Raw genomic sequence first — 15457 nt, 5'->3', positions numbered from 1 at the left:
TTCATGTGAATAGAATCTGGTAGGGATCTTGGAATGGAGTTTAAACAGACGGACGATGGTTGTTTTGAACTGACAGTGCTGCAAGTTATGGTTTGTGTAACAAAAAAGGAGCTCTCAACAGGGTCCACGATGGATCGATCATGTGACCTATTTAAAATGTATATTTTGGGGGAGTGTTCCCTCCCAAAGAAAGTGTGCGGCAGTGGCATCAAAATGGGAGTGATATTTGATTTCATAGGTGAAGGTGAAATAATTTCATGCACTTCTGTGTATGCGTCCAGGGACACGCAACAAGGCAATATTTTTTGTTTTTTTTTTTGTTCTTATAAAAAAAAAAAAAAAAGTTTTAGAATTGTGTTACGTAATGAGTATAAAGTTTCCATTTCAATGTTGTTTTTTAATTAATATTTTATTATTAATTTAATCCACTTCTTTTCCTTTTTTTCTTTTTACCATAGTTGGAAAATCAGGTTTTTTGATTCTATTTGTCTTTAAGAAAAATCTGGTGACTTGGTCTTGTTAAATCTGGGCAAAGCAAGTCATATCTTTTTTATTTATTTTTTTAATGTAATAAATATACATAAATTAGTAAAAAATAAAAAAATAAAAAAAAAATGAGAAAACCAGAAAAAAAAGGAAATCGTTTATCAATGCAATTTGAGTTTGAATTTATACTATTGAACAAGAGAAGAGAGGAGTTAAGATTTTTTTATTATTTTAGAATATGGAGTTACTATTTTACTCAACTTCATTTCTAAGTGAATTGGATTTATGATTTTTTTAAAAACGATTAAACTCGTCGAGTTTGTCATGAATCGGGTACAATACTGAGTCTTATTTGATTCGGACGATTTATGATCCAGTCTTATCATTTTTTTCCTTGACCTAGTCTACGCGACTCTTTATTCGGTTTTCCAAAATTTTGACTTGACTCGGACGATTCATCCCAATGAAAACATTGTTTTCCAATTATTCTTACAATCAGATGTAACCATATGCTTGGTTGCAATGAGAGGGAAGGAAAGGGAAATGAAATCAATTTAAAAAGAATGGATTTTTTTTTTTTTGCATTCATGATTCTATTAATTATATTAAATTTTAATGGGAAAATTACGCGTACACCCGCTATACTATGGGTTTCATAGAAATCGGCCCAAGGTTTTAAAAAGTGAAAGAATGCACCTCCTGTAGTTTCAAAACCCTGCTAAACTAACTGACCGTTAGTTATCCATCGTTACGTGATGACATGACATTGAAGGTGGATTTGAAATGTCCCTTTTACCCTTTCATAACAAGGAGTGGGTGAAGATGGATGAAGAGGGAATCTCTTCACCCACTCCTTGTTATGAAAAGGTAAAAGAGACATTTCACATCCACCCTCAATGCCACGTTATCACTTAACGTTGGATGGCTAATGGTCAATTAGTTTAGCAGGGTTTTGAAACTACAGGGTGTGCACTCGTTCACTTTTTGAAACCTTGGGTTGATTTCTATTAAACACAGTACAGGGGTGTACGTATAATTTTCTCAATTTTAATTATTTTTCAAATGAAATCTTTATTTTTCTTCTTATCAAAATATTTTGATTGTAAGATATAGTAGAATTTAATAATCAAATATGAAATGATTTTTAGAATTAATTATACAATCATGTTAGATTATGATTACAAAAAAAGATTTGCTTATAATTTTGATTTAATTTCACTTCCTTGAAGCCATAGAAATTTATAAGGAAACAAAAAGGGTCTCAACTCTCTGCTAATAAATATTGATCAATAATTAACAATGTTATGTCCGGTGGGGGGGGGGGGGGGGGGTGTACCATGAGTCCTTTATTGGGATTTCTCTTGTGATGATATAAATATTTGCTATATGGAGTCCTGAGGTATGACAACTGGTTGAATTTTCAACCAGGAGGTAATTTTGTTTCAAATTGTTAAATCTATCCTAAGCTCAATCCTATCATACTTGTTGTGTTGCTTCCTTTTTCCCCAAAAATTTTGCACATCTCTTGACTCTTTATTTGCTCGATTTTGGAGAGGTTCCTCACCAGAGAAAAAACATTCTCTAACTCTTAGTCTACCATGTGCAAGCCTAAATCAATGGGAGGTTTAGGATTTTGCTCTAACTCAGTACATAATCAGGTCCTTCTTCTGAAGTTGGGTTGGAGATTTTTCACAAAACCTGATGGCATTTGGAAAAAAATTTTTAAAGGTCAAATACGTTTTCTCGTTCCAACCCTCTTTGTAACAATTAAAAGCCCAAGAGAGGCTCCTGGATTTGACAATGCATCTCTTCGATTCTTCCATCACTTTGCAATCTTACTTTTTCTTTTTTGATAAGAACTTCGCAATCTTACTTGTTGGAAAGTTGGAGATGGTACTTCCATTTCAATATGGAATGATGCATGGATCCCCAAATGGAAAAATTTGTATATTACTGCACCAGTACAGTCTCTCACCACTTTATCCACTGTTTCGGAGCTAATGATCAACCGATCATGGAGTACCCCTCTTATTAATACCATTTTCCCGTTTTCCATTCTTCCCTTATTCTTGGAATTCCTATTGCTCAACACCATCACTTCTGATTTCCTTTTCTGTTCTTTTTCAAAGAATGAGACTCTCACCATAAAAATTGCCGCGAAATTCCTTTGTAATGGCTTTAGTTTACTGATTGAAAGGATGACCAATACACATCCCTCACCATCCCCTCTCTGGAAATTACTTTGGAAATTACCCATCCACCCACATTTCAAGGTTTTTCTTTGGAAACTTTTACATAAAGGTCTTCCAACTAAGGATATCATTCACCATTTTTTAACTATTGATACTACATGTGTGTTGTATAACTCAGATCAAGAAACACCTTGACACCTTTTTATCTCTTTGTCGTTTCTCTAAACAAATTTGGGTGGCAGGACCCCTGGGACTTAGAACTGAACACCTCATAGATTTATCTTTTATCCAATATACTTTTCTCAAACCAGACCAACATAATGGAAAAAAAAACTCTTTTTATCCATTTTCTCCATTATATCTTATTTCATATGGATGACTAGAAATCAATGCACCTTTCTTCAATAAATACCCAACCCTTTCCAACTCATGCAAGATATCAAATGATGGATCTCTGACCTAAAAATCCAACCAAATACCATATCAACCCCACTACCATCACCAACAAATACCTACAAACCATCTCTGGAGCAATACTTGGTGAGCATACGGCCGGAAGTGATCTTTGATTTGTGATGGAAGTTTCTCACATGATACAGGTCAAGCTGGTTGGGTATAGCTGTTTTAAATCATTCTTTTACCCTGGCTTGTATGGACTTTGGTTTCACAGGAACAACACAAGAAGCAAAAGTTATGAGAGGCATTCTTTCAAATATAAATTGTATCAAAGGCTTGATAGATAAGAACTTGAAGATTTCGACAGATTGCGAAGACCTGGTTCGTTGGCTTAAAATAGATATTTTGAAGTGGCCATGAGAGATCTTCATCTTATTATGGGATATACATTCCACTCTCAGAACCAAAGTAAATATTGTCAAAAAAACATATCCTTTCTCTCTTACCTCATAACCTAGCTTTAAGTGCCAGACATAATCAACAATGCATCCTTGTATCAAACAATGTTTGCTCTTTTCTTTTTAATTAAAGTCTTTTATTTAGCTATAAAAAAAAAAGAAAAAAAAGAAAAAAATAAAAAAAGAAAGAAAAAAAAAACAACCCTTTGTTTCAATTGTTAGAAAATACATGGACAAGGGATTGGGTTGCAGGGTAGGGTAAGGTGGGGAGGAAGAACAAGGGGTGGGGCTGGGTTGCAGGGGGTGGTATGGGGGTTGTGGAGGAATAACAGGGGTGGAGCAGGGTTGTAGAAGGCAGGGTTGGGAAGGAGAATAGGGGTTGGAGTTGTAGAGAGTGAGGAGAACAACTGCCTAGCATAATTGGTAGAGTGTGATGCGTATAAGCTCACCCTACTAGGAGGACTTGAGTTCAAACTAGTTCAAACCTCTTGGTTCTCATCTTCCCCCTCCCTCCTCCAAAGGGTGTTAAACGGTTTGGTTCGGTGCAAGCTTTTTTTGGTAAAACCATAATCGAATCGTTTAATAAACGGTTTCATATGTTGAAACCAAAACCATTTATAAACGGTTTATGAGTTTTTAAAACTTTTTTTTGTTCTAACGGCTACTTTCCATTACATGTCTTTTAATTTTTTTTATTGAAAAATAGAAGTATGAATTGAATTCCTATATGTTTTCTTTAAATAATTGTTTATTTGTACCATTAAAGATTTATTAATTAATTATTTATTGTGATTATTAATGTTTAATTATTCCCATTACATTTTTACTAATATTTGTTTTGGTTCAAACGATTTACCATCGCTTTAAATGGTTCAATTCAGTTTAAACCGTTTAACTGCGGTCTCAATTTTAAAATAAAAACCATACCATTTATTAAACAGTTTTATGGATTCAGTGTAAACAGTTTGATTCAGTTTTGATCAACGGTTTCGGTTTCATTTTGACACCTTTACGGCTCCTCCCTCTACAACATAGAATAGGATAGAGTAGGTACCTAGCTATTTAAAAAAAGGGAGAAGGGATAAGGCGAGGTTGAATAGGATGGGGTGAGACGACATTGAGAGGAAGAAGAGGGGGTTGGGATCGATAGTGGTGACATAATGTCTCCTCCCTCCACCACCATAGAATAGGATAGAGTAGATACCGATTAAAAAACAAGGGGTAGGAGGTGAGGCGAGATTGCAGAGGATGGGGTGAGACGGCATTGAGAGGAAGAAGAGAGGGGTGGGGGTAGTGGTGACATAATGTCTCCTCCCTCCACCACCATAGAATAGAGGATGGGGTGAGACGGCATTGAGAAGAAGAGGAGGGTAGGGCAGTGGTGACATAGTGTGCCCTCCCTAGCTCCACCATCATAGAATAGGATAGAGTAGGGTAGGCTGAAGTGCTGAACCATTGGGCTTGGCCAAGCTGAGTTCTAGCCCAACCCACAAGTTAACAAAAGAGGTAAGAGGGAAACACTGTTGAGCAAAGCTGGTGCAATATAGATTTTAGTTGCTTTCTACAGCTTCAAAGTTCAAACCCACCATGCCCACTCATGCATGTTTCACCAAGAAATGATTGTCTGAATTGGGCCACTAGTAGTAATGTAGGAATTTGGCATTGTTCCTTCATTACTACATGGTTCGGTAAGATTGTCTATTAGAGAAAACGTGAACACATGTATATAAGATGATCAATTTACATGGTTCGGTAAGATTGTCTACTAGAGAAAACGTGAACACATGTATATAAGATGATCGATTTACATGGTTCGGTAAGATTGTCTATGTTGATAATAAGATGAGATTTACTTTACTATCAATAGAGTTTATTAATAGGGTTACAACCGCTTGTTCTTATGTACACACATTTGCTATAAATTTATAGTATGACTCAATACATATAATTTACCAAAAACTTATATAACCTCGAGGTCAACAGCCTATTAATGGCCCTTTAGAATCTGCTTACCGCATCAGTCCACTTATGCAAGCGACGGAATATAAAGACATCATACTGCAACAATAGAACCTTCCATTGGAGGGAAAGTAGATTGCTTCGCTTCTTTTCTCCAGATACTCTACCTCTTTGATGGATCCCTAATTACCTAAAGAACCCAATCACTCCCCCTAACTTTATTCCTTAAAAAAAAAAAAACAAAAAAATTGTTCCATTCTTCCAATTCTATGAGGAATCTAATATACCTTTTGAACTGTGTTTTAATTCTCTTTTGTGTGTTTTACAGCATCCATTTTTCGACGACTGACTTGTTCTAAAGGAGATAAATACTTTTATCAAACATCATACGTGCATACACCGGTTGGGTGCATAGTATAGAATAGAAACGTGGGATATTCTTCCTATAGAGATACGCCGAAACCCATTACTGAAGAAAGGTCCAGAGACAGAGACAAAGACCAAGTGCAAGTTATTGGGGTTCTGTAATCTGAACAGGGATCTCTCTCTCTCTCTCTCAAGATTCAAGTTTGAATGGGTTACGGCCTTCAATTCCATTCCAGCTGCCCTTGGAAGTTGGAAGAGAGAATCACACGTGGTTGACTTGACTGGATGATTACTCAGATTTCTTTGTTTTCACAAATATAAAAAAAGTAAATTTTCATACTAAGCCGTGTAAGCATGCAAGATCGTGTCCCCTCTCACAAAGAGTTGGAAAACTTTCTCCAATATAAAATATGGAAATGAAGATTAACATCCCACGCATGGGTGTCATTGCTTTTAAGGATCCAAAAACACATTTCATTCTCTCTCTCTCTCACACAGAGAGTCTTAGGTTGCTTTATCGATCCCTTATACATACATAGAATCTTAAGTTGCTTTATTGATCCCTTATCAAAAATGGGAAGGGATCTTCAAGTCAGTGCCTATGTCGGTAACCTATTTTGGGACTCTTTTATTTTTTCATTTTATCATTTGATGGATTACTATTAGGCCTTTTAATAGATTGGATTCGGATCGGATCTGGATATTCCCAGGCTGAATATGGATACCTCTAAACAGATTCAGATGGATTCGGATGTGAATCGAATTCAGATTTTCAACCATCCATTTACATCTTTGCTAGGGGTGCAAGTTTGGCCCTAACGGCCTAGGCCCGTTCTGAGCCCGAACAAGGTCTGGGTTGAGATACCTTGGCCCTGAGGGCGGGTCAGGGTTGGGAATTTCCAGCCCTGACAAGGCCTCGATCCTGGCCTGGCCTGGCCCAACCTGACCTTGTCTTCTTCTTTTTTTATTTTTTTTATTTTTTTATTCTTCATCATCTTTCTCTTATTCTTCTTCCTAGCTTCTTCTTCCTATTCTGGCCAGCCCATGCATCTTACTCCCCCGCCCCCCATGGTCAGCCCGGCCTGACCCTGAGGGCGCGTCAAGGTTGGAGCCTGGGCCTACCTAAGAGTACTCAGGGTTGGGCTGGGGTTTTAAAAGGCCCAACCCAACCCGATCCAACCCTATTGCAGCCCTAATCTTTGCTTTGTGTAACCTGGATCTTCCTCCCCCAAGGATACAATTCACTATCAATCCATATCTCTTAGATCATGATTCTTTTTTCCTCATATTCTTAAACCTTTGAATCTTCAAAAATCCTCAAGATCATTATATACTTAATTTTTTATTATTAAGTATTCGAATCTTTTTTGGATGGATTTTTATCAGAGTATTCAGTTTTTTTTAACCCTGATATCTCTAACCGAATATGAATATCTCTAAATGGATACGGATGTTGATCGAATTTGGATTTTTGGTTATCCATTTACAACACTAATTACTATCAAACACTGAAACATCCACTTCGCAAGGAGGGAATCGTAGAAAATTGAGTATCTAAAATTTTGCTGAAAAGAATAGAAATTGTAAACAAACAATCACACACAAGGATTTAAATGGTTTGACAAAATTGCCTTCCTTTACTTATTTGTTTTGGATTTCTTTTCTGATCCATTGGTTGTATTAAGGGTAATTTACACATATCACCCCTGAGGTTTATCGAAAGTATAATTTTACCTCCCCCGTTTTGGATAATTCTGCATACCTGCTGAGCTTTACAAATGTTAACAAATACACCCATTCCGTCAATTCATGACTAACAACGTTAAAAATATGATGTGAACTGGCAAAATCACCCTTACAACTCATCTTCCCCAAATCGAAATTGGGGAAGATGAGTTGCAGGTAGGCTTCATTTCCAAATTCATCCTGTTTCTGTCCTTTCCCTTTATAAATCTTTCTTTCTCTTCACCCACTCTCCATTCCCTTTTCTACCATTAATGCAATGCTGCTGATTACCGTGAATTCGTCCCTTCTCCAACCCCCAATTTTCATCTTCCATCATACATGTTCATACATGTTTCTTTGTTTTGACCTCCAACATCAGATCTGGTGGTGAAATTACAACACAATGATCAGATAAACCCTGAAATGAAATCCTAAAATACATGCAAACCGATCAATACCCAATTCTTACCAAGATCTGAATAGTTAGCCTAATGAAATTAATTGTTAAACCAGTTAGAAGCTACAGGAACACATACCTGAACCAAAACCGACATAAAACAGAAGCTCCCACCTCCAATCGTTAAATATATTTACAGAAAACAACCATCTCCCATCTGAATCCGACCTATTGCATCTGATAAATCCGAGGGATCCGTCGTTCCGTCCTGAATTTTTCTTTTTATAGTGAGAAACGAAGAGTTAGATTTGGGTTTTATTGGGTAAGATGAACATGTAAAGAGATGAATCATGAGTGTAGTTGAATCTTTCTTTTTAGATTAGGGTTTTATTGGATAAGATGAACATTATGTAAAGGGAAGAATCATGAATGTAGTTGTTGAGGGATTTAGATTTTTTACATTCTTTTGAAGAGTAAACATCACCGATTTAAGCTTTAAGGTGAGAATCTATGATTCAAAAGCTTTCCTCCGTTCACTCTATTGTCCTAAATACTTAGATTAGCATACTATGGTTTCAACTTTCAAGGTCTCATTGATTTCTACTGTTCTGTTCTACACCCTTTGTTGTAGAGCCTTTTCTGGACTTCCTCAAAGCTCAAGGCCCTTGAGGTTTATATCTTAACCAACTTCGATTCATGATGGTGAGACTGATAGAAACTATGGAATGTGAATTCCAATTCACTGTGTGGCTTGTGAATTGAAAATGTATTCAGGTCCCCTCTCCATCTTTGATTGCAGAAACACTTTTTTTTTTTTTTTTTTTTTTTTTTCTGGAAGTGATATATTACAAATCGAGGAAGGAATAAAAAAGGTGGTAGAAGGAGAGTCTGAGCAGAGGAGGGGGAGGGGTGCCGGAGACGGAGAAGGAGAGGGATAGGGAGAGGCGAGTGAAATTACAAGAAGGAAAAAAAAGTCTAAATTATAATGAATTTGGTTACAATAGAGTGTTGTATCTAAGGGTGTTAATTTTGGACCGGAATCGTCTCGCTAGGAACCGGAACCGAAACCGATCCACCCAATAGCTTAATGGTCCGGATCTAGTCTTAGTGATAGGTTATTGGTTCGGATCTGGTTTGGTCCTAGGAACCGTTAAGGAACAGTTAGAATCGGAAGAAATGACCAGGACTGGATTACCATCTAATAAAATCTGACGAATGATGTCATACAAAAGAAAAACAACTTCAAAAGCTGTGTTTTTGGTATTATCTCCACTCATACCTAACAACTCCAATGTATAAATTATTATTTCAATAAAAATCTTTATTCACGAACCACCAAATTGGTGATAACAGATGGCGAATTATTATAATAGTTTGCTATTTCTAAATTCGCTCTCTCTCTCTCTCTCTCTCTCTTTCTCAGCATAAATAAAGTCTAAATATGAGAAATTATGTGAAAATTGTAGACATCAAAATTAGTTCAAGTCTAACATATCTGTTTGCATGAGATGATAATATATACATTGACACATCGGAACGTCTACCAATTTTTTAGAGCAACTCCTGTTGTCCTTGTTTTGGGCTCTATATTATAATAATGTTTGGATCCGCTTAGGAACCGGAACCAGACCACCCATTACTTAATGTTATTGGATCTCAGATTTGAAACCGGTGAGCTTATTGGTCTGGATCTGGTCTTGACATCTTAGAGCCGAAACCGCTAGAGAACCAGACCAATTGACACCCTAGTTGTATCCACCTTGGGGTCAAAATGGATATTTCAACTTTGAGTGCTAACTGTAGGGGTGTCAACCGGTCGGGCTCGGTCGGGCCTAGCCGGGTCTCACGGTGCTTAAAGCCTGCACCATGACCGCCCGTTTAAGTCTTTGGGCCGGGCCATGTCGGGCTTGGTCGGGCTAGGTCGGACTTTGGGCTATGATCGGGCTATTGTAATAGGGCCGTAACTGGGCTGTGGGCATGTTTAACTCTAAAACGGGTCTTAACCAGGCTGTGGGCATGCTTAACTCAAACTGAGACTTGAAATCTATGTCCATTATCAATCTTTCTACAACTCCAAATAAAATTTTATAACCCCTGTTAGCTCAAGTAATACCAACCTCAAATGGGTTGGCTTAAAAAATGTAAAGGGAAGAATGTTAGAACAGAAAATCCTTTGTTTCCTAAACTGTGAAATAAAGTCTGAGCAACTGAATTCAAAATGCCATTGGTTTTGCTAGGTATAACAACAGAAGAAATTCAACATTGCTTTTGGAGTGGTATGAATTAGCAAAATTGTGGCACAGTTGTTACTAAAATTATCTTGAGCTTCTTTGGTTGGATTCAATAATTTAGAGCAAATCATCCCATACGTGCATATACACACCCATAAAAGACACAGAGGTGTAGAAAAGGTGAGGAGAATTCCTTATTCCTATTTTTCCCATTAAACCCCATTCAAAGTCATACTCTACTATTCTTCCGCCTCTTACTAGTCAATCCCAAGCCATGCATTCGGTTGACACCCCTATTCACAAGGTTTCAATATCACCAAAGAGGTCGGGCTAGACTCGGTCGGGCAAGGTCGAGGTAGCATTCGGTCGGGCACCCGACGGGCTTGAACCCCTCACCGGGACAGCCCGATTACTAAACATGCCGGGCTTAAGCCCGACACGTTAAGTAAACGGGTCGGGCTGGGCTGGGCTTTAGCCGGGCGGGCTTAGTCAATTCTATCGGGCCGGGCCTGGAATTGACACCCCTAGCTAACTGTGCTTAACGTCAGGGGGAAGGTTGATATTTTGACAATGTTTGGGATGTCCGTGATATTTGATATACTTACAAGGGGTGTCCGTTAATTTTTTTGTTTTGTTTTGGGGTGGGGGGGACTACAACTCTTGAACCCCGCATAGACCCGTCAATTTGACCAATTCCCCCAAGTGGGCCTCAAGACCTAAGACCTCTTAATAGTTCTTCGGAATCAACTCACTTATACAAGCAACGGAATGAATTTTTATCACCTGCGGTTCCCCTGCCTGGTACGGTTCCCGAGTGCCTCTACTAAAAGGGGTGTGGACCCCACCCGGGCAGTGTGTTCGGTCAAGGGGTGGAATGGTCATTTCAGCCCCCCTATGAGAGGAACCGCACAACCATACCGGTTAGCGAACCTCAGGAGATAAAGGTCCTAACGGAATATAAGAAATTGTAACCCAATAAGAACCCCTCAAGAAGTTTACAAACTTGTGATGATATTGATTTGAGAATAAGGTTGATTAGAAAAAGGAAACATTATTATTATTTTGTTTAACAAATTGATAAGTTCGAAACCCACCTGCAAATTGATGACTTGTATCCTTCCTTCATTAACTAGTACTCTAATGACTCTCTAAGCAACCGAGAAACTAGGAATTAACATTAATTTATAAGAGATTTTTATTGCTCATGCACAGCAAATACAGCCAATGCATTCATTGACCCGCCATCAAATATGATTTTTTTGATGAGAAAACTATAGAATTAATAAACAAGGCATTACTGTTGTGACGTAACGTAAGTTAATTTGACCAGATGAGCATTCTCATGGATTCCTTCCACTCTTCTCCCACTAACATCAAATAATTGAAAAAATAAGTCAATGCCCCTATTTCCCTCAGGAAATGGATTTTCTCCAGCCATGGTGAGAGTTGGAGGGTCCAATCCCGCAAAATGACAACAAAAATAGGGGTGGGTTGGTCATTTCACAGGTGGATCCCATCTGGCCTTCCATCTGTGTCCCATCTAAGCCCCACCTGTGAAATGACCAACCCTTTTTTTAGGGTGGTTTTCAAATGCTAGACCCTCTAGCTTCCACCACGACTGGAGAAGAGCCAGACCCATTCCCCTATCATTCTTACTCTTTATGTTCGTTAAGTTAGGAAATTCTTGTTTGTCTCCATTGAAGAAGATCGATCACATCATCAATTTCATTTTTTCCTTCTACTTCTCCTTCTCTCCCTTCGTGTGTCTGTGTGGTTTGACTAGGTCTGGAGGGACCAAAAGCAGATCATTATCACCTACAATTCTGACACCCTCCAATTCCCTACAATCCCTCACATGGGAGTGAAATGACCACTTACCCACCGCCTTGGGAAGTGTGTCCAGACAGTGGGTAAGTGGTCATTTCAGCTCCCATGTGAGGGATTGTAGGGGAATTGGAGGGTGTCAGAATTGTAGGAGATAAAAATTCACCGGAAGCACTTAGAAGTTAAGAACCCTTAGAATTATCTAGGGATATTTTTAAGGTTCACACTGTGCATGCTGCCATTACTAGTGCACACGCTAGCTCTCTTATTACACTCTCTAATACTCTTTCTCCTTGTCACTAACCCTTGGCAACCTATCAATCCCTACCCTAGAATTATAAAAGGAAAAGTCTCTGTTGACAAGTGGTATTATAAACAAGTATAAGTCTACATCGTGAGTACGTGTGTGGGCGTGCATGATTTAGTGATGTAGTTCAAAATAAAAATGCTAATAAGGTAGAAAAAGAAAGAATAGTTTTATAATCGGCCATCAAGCTTTTGTAGTCGTTGTTCTCGGCGGTTCACTTTGGTAGTAGGTAGCCTTTTTCAAGCGGTTTCACTCAATGCGGCTTTACTTTACTCTAAGATTTTTGTTGGACAGCAAATAGCCCTTTCTTGACAGCTTTTACCCTATTTCAGGTAGCATTTCTCTTAGGTAGCACTTTCTATGACTCGAACTCGTGACTGACTCTGATACCAAATGTTAGGTACTTGACCGATACGCCAAAAACTCTAGAGTTGATGGAACTTGTTAAAGCAAACCTTTTAACCTTTGGCGCATTCTAATACCCATACATTAGAGTAGGTCCCATTAAGTACATAACACACTCTGTCACACCCCGAAACCATTCCCTGGGAGGATCCGATGGTTGACCCGAATACGCGAAGCATTCAAATACCTTCAGGATCCAAATGTAGTATATACACGTCACAAACACAACACAATATCAAGAAAAAAGTGATTCATTGATTAGAGTACACGGGAAATTAATATTTATAAGTTATTTACACATTATCTACATTAATAAACCCCCCAAACTGTCCGAAGTTACAGTGTTCAAACCATCAGGCCAGAAACTAACATACTAGTAATTTGTACAGTGGATCATATCCACAAAAAATTATATGAACATCAAAAGAAGACAAAAAGATAAGTCCTCATCATCACTCCCTATTTTGCAGGGATACACTAATCACTCGCGTGATAGGGGGTCACAGCCCTCTGGGTCCACATCAGCATGCTCACAATGATCATCATCCTCCGCCTTAAAGTAATCCTCCCTGCCACCATAACATCCACATGCAAGATCATCTAAAAGAAGAGATTCCACGGGGGTGAGCTCCACTGAGTACAACAAGTGAAGATAAACCACACACAAACGTTTACAACACAAGATCCTATATGCATGTGTTCAATTTTAAATATTAATTCTACCTAACAAAAATGCCTAAGTCTCGGAGTCTGTGCTATCACAACAACTCAGAAAAACAACCTCGAATCCTTCTCCATTCACCGAGTTGTAACCTCAATTATTGTATGGAGCCCGCATCGGTACTGACACCGCAAACCCACCCGTGGGCAGACCTCGATAATCATAGCTTGGACCTCATCTCGGATTCTCAACTCACTCCTTAGACAACAGGGAGCTATGATCACCCAACATCTGTACCCCTGCTGGTAAGGATTGTAGCACCAGGGAATGACATTCCTACCCTTATGCAGACTAAATGATATAGTACAAGGTGTACAGTGCTCCCGCATCCCATACTACGACACACCATACCTCTCTTTTCCAAGCCGACCACGACATCTATTTTGACATGGCAAAGATTTACATTTTAACGCATTCCACCATCACATCAATAACCATTCACAATCTCCATAATCCATATACCATAAACTAGAATAAATCAATAAGACAGTTTCAACAATATATATAAGAATGAATTTCATACAATGCAAGTCACCTAACAAACAACTAATGCAGTAAACATTCCCAAAGAAGATCAATGTCTATCCCCACTTACCTTGTTATACTTGTGATTGCAAAGTTGGATTGGTTCACGAGTTGGTTGCCGATAGGTTTCGATTACCGAGATGTTATGTTCTATGATTATGAAGTCATTCACATGAGTTAGAAGGTGTCCAAGTATAGATGGTATCCTATGGTAGCCTTAGTATCAGGTTAGAATAGATTGAGAATCAAATTTAGGTTTGACAGCAGCTCTGGTCGATATAGGTGGTCAACCAGTGACATCGACCAGTGGGTTACAATAATGAAACTTATAATGTTTCCTGAAATTTGCATTCTCTGGTCGATGGTAGCAGTCGGCCAGTGGCATCGACCAGGGATTTTACAACAAATTTAAAAAAAAAATGAAAACAGAGGTTTTTGTGTATCGGGGGTGATAGATGGAAATGTGGGGGCTAATAGTCTGCGGGGGGCGGAGGTGATTCCTAGTTCTGGAACGACTTCAACGGGAATACCACCCCTGCTCTCCCTACAGATCCCAAAAGGGGGCCATGGCCACCTCGCTTCTATTTTTTTTGATAAAGACCTGGTGCCTGACCGGTCTTCTCTGCTTGAACAAAGCGGATAAAGTATATGGAGACTAAACCATTTGACTGTGGCTGCAGATATGAATTCAAAAATATGAAGCAGATTATTAAGCAAAATGCAAGCAGAAAAAAAAGAGCTCCACGAAAAACAGAGAGAAAGAGACAAAGCACGTCCATAATGCTAGCGCCAACACTAGACAGGGCGGGCTTTTCAGCGCTGCTTAATGGCCCCCACGTAGTTCTTCTGAATTTCGAATAGTACTCAAGATCCTCTGTTTTTGATTATCTAATAAATCACTTAATGAAAGTAGAAATTCTTCCCATTCATTTAACTATTTCCATGATCTCTTCTCGAACCAATAAACTAGTTGACATCTTTTGATTCATTTGGCTCTCACGCTCATTGACTTATATGGGACATTCCCATATCTTTGTTTGGTTTGAGCATGCCCTCTCTTCTCTGGTGGATCCACAACACTGGTATAAGGCCATTTTATTCCACGCTGCTGCCTGCAAAGATTAAAGAGGACCAAGTATGTGGATTGTCTGCCTCTTAGCAAGAAGATATGTAAGAGAATCCAATCTTAGAAAGGAAGCATCCTCTGGACTGGACGTTTGGAGCTCATCAAGTCTGTTCTCAATAGAATTCAAGTTTTCTGGTCGAATTGCTTCATCTTTCATGGGTTTTTTATTGCACCTGTGCCTTGATTTATTATTTAATACTATTTTCTCTCTCGTGTGACATGTAGATTCTGCTGCCGTGTATGCTGGCGAACTGTTTTCGCTTGTGGTCAAACCTAGGCACAAGATCGTTGATCATATCACAGGCCTGCCTGTGGAGGAGAGGTTCTTTAATCAACAGT

This window comes from Telopea speciosissima, chromosome 2 (assembly GCF_018873765.1).
Source record: "Telopea speciosissima isolate NSW1024214 ecotype Mountain lineage chromosome 2, Tspe_v1, whole genome shotgun sequence".
NCBI classification, from domain to species: Eukaryota; Viridiplantae; Streptophyta; class Magnoliopsida; order Proteales; family Proteaceae; genus Telopea; species Telopea speciosissima.
Note: the sequence above shows the minus strand (reverse complement) of the source record.